At 27.1% G+C, this 6,427-nt stretch overlaps 1 pseudogene; it reads left to right on the top strand.

The window, feature by feature from the left end:
- Positions 1-940: 940 nt before the first annotated feature.
- LOC107876496 lies at positions 941-1,446 on the top strand (annotated as a pseudogene).
- Positions 1,447-6,427: the final 4,981 nt, after the last annotated feature.

Below are 6,427 nucleotides of genomic sequence, written 5' to 3'. Positions count from 1 at the left end.
AAAGGACACAACCCTTCGAGAAAAAGACACACTATTTTGAAAAAACGGGCACTGTTCGTTCGGATGTTACTGTAAATGACATGTTATTCGGAATAGACAGGCATGGCTGTTCTGAAATGATACATCCTTTCATGAACCATTGCTTCCTTTCCGAAAGGGTATTTCATGGCTATAAATACCTGGAATTTTTTCCTCAGGTAGTATGAAAATTTCTGCATTGAAAAACTCTCTTCTACTTCTTAAAAAACTCTGTGTGATCATCTACCATTGAGTGTGTTCGGAGAATCAGAAGGTTTGAGGTACCGATATATTCTGATTGTGAGCCATTTGATCCTGGGAGGAAAAATTTCACAACCTCGGGTATTTGAGAGGAATTAATTCCTTAAGAACACTCCGTGAAATCGGAGGACTTGATTTTGTTTTCTACTTCATCTTGTTTCTTTAAATAACATACTTTTTTATAATTCTTGATGAACTTGTGTTGGAGGTGTTAAAAACTTCATAAGTGTTCTTGAAACTGTCTTGAACAAACGTTGAAGTGTTTGTACAAACATACAGATTGTGTACCCAAAACAACAGTTTATACTAATTCTTAATACTTAGGTAAATTATATATAATAAAAATAATATAGTAAAATTATCTTTATAATTATTGTTTTTAAAGGATCGGTCAAGTTTATCATGAATAAGTAAAAATGTTTAAAATTGTTCAATTTTAGTTTATTTTAGACTTTTAATTCATTAATATCCCGGCCTTCAGCTAATTATTGCACTTTAATAAAATGTTTGTAAGATATGGGTGTCACAAGCATAATGAAAAAAATATTTGGGATTGAAGTCCGTTATAATTTTCTTTTGAAAAAAATTGGTACGAAAGTGAAAAAATTATTGAGATAACTACATAACTTAGTAAATATAGATTCTAATTATCATATTTAGCTTAAGTTTCAATTAGTTACAATTGAGTTTCAACATTGCCACTAGACAAACACACCATGGCAAGAATCAAAGTTCACGAACTGAGACAAAATCCAAGACTGAGCTTTTAGCTCAGCTAAAGGACCGAAAAGCAAAACTTGCTCTTCTCCGTGTTGCTAAAGTCATTGGTGGTGCACCAAACAAGCTCTCAAAGATAGAGGTAGTGAGGTTGTCAATAGCACAGGTGTTGCCGGTTATATCGCAGAAGCAGAAGTCGGCACTGAGGGAAGCATAAAAGAATAAGAAGTATTTGCCTCTTGATCTTCGTCCTAAGAAAACTAGAGCTATTCGTAAACGTCTTACTAAGCACCAAGCATCTTTGAAGATAGAAAAAGAGAATAAGAAAGAGATGTACTTTCCACTTAGAAAGTATGCCATTAAAAGTTTGAATTCATCCAACTTAGTTACTGTGGTATTAGCACTTCCCAAGCAGAACAATGGATCTATGTAAACTGATTTGTTTTACTTTCTAAAACATTATGTTATGAAGCATAAACTTTTGTTTAAGAAGAAAAAAAATCCCCTTATCTATTAATTATTTTTAATTATAATTCATAGTGTTTCTTATGTATTTTTTTTCTAGATTTTCTGTTATTCTTCTTTTTCAGTTTTTCCTTCATTTTTTCTTTTTCTTTTCTTTTTGTTTTTTTTTCACCTTTTTCTTTTTCATTTTATTTTTTCCATTTTTTCTTTTTTTTCCTTTTCATTTTTTCTCCTTTTTTTTCTCTATTTTTTATTGCTCTTTTTATTTTTTGATATTTTTTCTCCTTCTTTTTTTTTTCCTTTTCATTTTTTTCTCCTTCTTTTCAATTGGGTGAATTAACAAACACAAATACAAGTGCGAATTATAAAATACAAATATAAATGTAAATTATAACATATAAATACAAGTGCGAACTATAAAATACAAATAGAAATGCGAACTATAACATACAGATACACGTGTGAACTATCATTTTTTTAATTATTGAAAAGGAACGATTAATTTTCTTTCTACGAATACTCGTATGTATTTATCAATACGAGTTGTATTTATTGATACAAATAAATACAATTCAAATCTTTATACAAATTGTATTAGTATTTGTAAAACCATTTGTTTCATTTGTTTATAATTGTATTTGTATCAAATGATATTTGTTTATTTACAAATACGAAATTTTGACATACAAATACAAAATGGTACATTTGTATCAAATGATACATTACATATTTATATATTTTAGAATCAAGAAAATACAATTAATACATACAAATACAAATGATAAATTGTATATAATCACGGCTAAATACAATATGCAATTAACTTACAAATACAAAATAATTTTTTAAAAATAAAAAGATATCGACGAAAATAGAATACAAATATAAATATATCTAAATATACAAACACAATAAAATCACAATACAAATATAATCCAATATAATATACAATCAATTATAAAATACAAATACAAAACAGTTCTTTAAAATACAAATGCAAATTATATAAAATATAAATGATGGTGTGAACTAACAAATACAAATACATTTGCAAACAATAAAATACAAATATAAATGTGAACTATAAAATACAAATACAAGCGCAAACTTTAAATAGGGATTGAATACCCGGATCGAATCAGAGTTCACGCCGCCCGCCCTGAACAAATAGGAGGCGTGGGCAACAGGTCGCACCAAATTCAAATACAGTTGTATCAATGAATACAAAAATATAAATGACGGTGTGACTACAAATATAATAAATAATTGTGATATTTACGTAATCATCCATGACTTGTACTCGAGTAGTCATATTTTTTAAAAATATAAAAAATATAAAATAGAACAAAAAAAATGATTAAGTACAAAAAATAAAATAAAAAGAAAATCAAAAAATAAAAGAAAAGAAGAAAGAGAAATGGAAGTTGGAGATAGAAGAGAGAAAAAAACAAAAAGAGAAAAAGAAAAAAATAGAAAAAAGAAGATAAAACGAGGAAAACACAAACAAAAAAAATATAAAAAAAATGAAAAAGAAGAAACAATGGAAGTGTTTTTGGCGAGATTAAATATGTAGGGTATTTATGTTTTTTATGAGTACAGATCACTGAATAAAAGTGAATACATCGGCTATGAATCGAATACAATGGCTAAATAGGTACTATATTTATATTTTATATGAATACATACTATTGATAAAATCGAATATAGCCGACGTAAATTGAATATCGCGGCAATAAATGATAATTATGTAAGATCGAATAGATGTTTTAATTCAACCAAGGCATAATCTTTAAAATTCACTTTATCCTTAAAATATAAGAAGTATTTTCACTAAATCACCCTAAATAGTATCACTATAGTATATTTTTTTAATTATATACAAATTACTTATCTAAATAAGAATAAATTTTAGAAAAACATTATTACTCCTTTTGTCCCAATTTATGTGAGGTAGTTTGACTCAACACAGAGTCTTAAGAAAGAAAGAAAGATTTTCTAAACTTACGATCTAAATAAATCATAAAATGTGTGTGACTATAATATCATTTCATTAAGGGTAAAATAAATATTTAAAATCTAAAATATTATTAAAAATAAAAATATATCATTCTTTTTTAAATTGATTAAGAAGAAAAGTAAGTCATATAAATTAATAAAACAATAATATTTTTTAATTATGTAGAAAGATATTTATTAATCACCGATAAGAATTGGAAGAAGTAAGGGAAAGAAGTTAGCATAACATCATAGTTAACCCTTTTTTTTTTTTATTTTTTTTAAAAAGGTGAAACAACATCAACATACATCAATTATATAACCCCACCTAGAATGGACTTAATTACACTCCGAACTGACACTACAAACTGACAACCACGTATAACTGTGTTGTCATTAAAACAATTAAAATTCTCTCTTTCGCCCTTGTGTGGATGACGAATCCCTCGGATTCTCATTTAAATACAAGTAATATATAAGTGATATATATATATATATAGTGACGGACCCAGACTTTTCACTAAATATGTTCAATATATAAAAGAAGTTGCTTAAAACTGGCTATTACATAAAATAATTTTAAAAAAAGCCTTACAAGGAATCGAATACGTGACCTAGGTGTTGGCAATTGACCCCATAATTGCGGGGCTGGGCACACCGCTTCTGCCTAATGGGTTCAATAGATATAATATACCGAGTTCAATATTCGCTTAAACTGGTTATTGCATAAAATAATTAAAAAATTGTCTTACAAGGGATCGAACATACGACCTAGGTGTTAGGAATTGAACCCACAACCACTAGGCTCAGCGCTACTTTTGTGCTTAATGGGTTCAATAGATAATATATACCTTTTATATTTGTAAAAACTGTTTATATATACGTATATATATAATGTAATTTTTGATAAAGTGGGTTCATATGAACCCACTTGAACCCATGTGGGTCCGCCCCTGTATACACACACGCACACACAAGTTGTTTAAGGCCCATGCTAAGCTCGGGCCTAACTTCATGATATAAGAATATCGGATTTTAATTTTTTTTTAAAATATAAATTAAGTTATTTTTCTATTACATATTTAATTTAATTTATTTATTTATACATTGATCATGTCTTGTTTGTACCAGACACACCCCAAAAGAGAATAATTATTATTAAGAAATAATAAATGCTCAAACTGGAAATGAAACTATAACTTCAAAGTTGCACAAATTTTACTAAAATGTAATAAATAAATAAATAAATAATGCACTCTATCCATTTCATTTTGTTTACATTTGTTGATTTGGTACTCCTACTAAAAAGCTATTTAATAAGAGTTTATTTATTTATCTCGTTTATTGTATTTTGAAATTATATGATTGACAATTATTGAACCTGTGAGGATGACAAAACCTCTAAGATCCTCACTTATATTACATAGTTATTTATTTAATTAATGATAAAACAATATTGAAAAAAAATAATTTATCTCTCTTGAGTTGCTAAAATAATAAACCCTTCAAAAAGATACATAAAAGATAAGCTCCTTTTTCCTATTCAAAATGGTAGAAATTGAAAGAAAGAAACTGAATTTCCAAAAGAATCTGATAAAGAAAGAAAGAGACATCTAAAGAGGTCTCACATTTTCAGCAATAATGACTGTAAAAATCCAATAAACACATCTTCAAAGTAACAAGAAAGAGGGAGTTATGTGCAAGTATACACATAGATGTAGATGGAGCAACTAAATGACATGTGTCATAGTAATGACTCATTATTAAATAATATAAAGATCAAAGTAAAAAGATAATTTTATTTTTAGTACAAGGGTCATGCAAAATGAAGAAAGAGAAAAAAGAGTACTCTTGAATTCCTTTTTACTTATTTCTTTGACTTGACACATAACTTAAGAATAAAATATATTAATACTAAAACATACAGAAGATCGAGCCCAAAATTAGAGCTGAAAATCTAGATTACAATTTATTCATCTTTTACTTTTTTTTGCTCGTGGGGAATTGAACCATCGACAAAAGCTGAGACAACCAACTAACTGATCTACAATATTATTTTTAATATAATTTTTTTTAGTTATTCCTAGGAACTTCTATCATTTTTCATAGACTGATGAGGGGTATTAGCATCGGAGCAACTCCTTTTGTCCCCTATCAAGTCGTGTAGTGACATGTTACTTTATTCTTTTTATTTCATTTTAAAAGTCATTGGCTTTTTTCGCGCCCATTAAGGAAAAGTAAAAAATACAAAGTATACTTTACTAAGTTGTCCCTATTAATTAGATGATTTTTTTCGAATACTTAATATAGGCTTTCAATGATTACATTTCACTTTTCTAGAGTCAAACCGCATAAACTTTGAATAACATTTTTAAAATGCATGTGTTCATCATATTAATATGAAAAGTATTGCAACTTATAATATTTTTCATATAGTTTCGAACATTTAAATTTTAATTATTAAATTATTCTAATTCATTTTAGTTTTAAAAACTAGTCAAATTATCTTTATCTGAAGCGAATTGTGGCAAGTAAATATGAACGAAAGGAGTACAACCTTTTGTTCTGAATTTCAAAGAAATAATTTGCTTCAAAGTTTTTATCGAAGTTCACAATTTCTTAAGCATTTGAATAGAATTTTGAAGTTCTTTAAAGTTACCAAAATGAATGTAGCAGCAAGTAATAAAAAAATATATTAGAGGTAAAAAATGAAACATATGAAAATGTTGTAGTACATTTGACATCACTTTCAAAAAGTTAGTTTAAGGAATCATGTATTTACCAAAAAAGCCTTAAAAATTCTTTAACTTTTATGTAGTATAGAAAGCAATAAAAGACAAATATAGGTGCAATTTTTGTAAGAGAAAGTTTTTTAGTTAGTAAGCCTTAGTTGGACTGTAACCAAGGACTACCAAAATGTTACATTCATATATATAAATATATATATATATATATATATATATATATATAT

The sequence above is a fragment of the Capsicum annuum genome, chromosome 7 (genome assembly GCF_002878395.1).
Source record: "Capsicum annuum cultivar UCD-10X-F1 chromosome 7, UCD10Xv1.1, whole genome shotgun sequence".
NCBI classification, from domain to species: Eukaryota; Viridiplantae; Streptophyta; class Magnoliopsida; order Solanales; family Solanaceae; genus Capsicum; species Capsicum annuum.
This window is presented reverse-complemented; position numbering and strand designations above follow the sequence as displayed.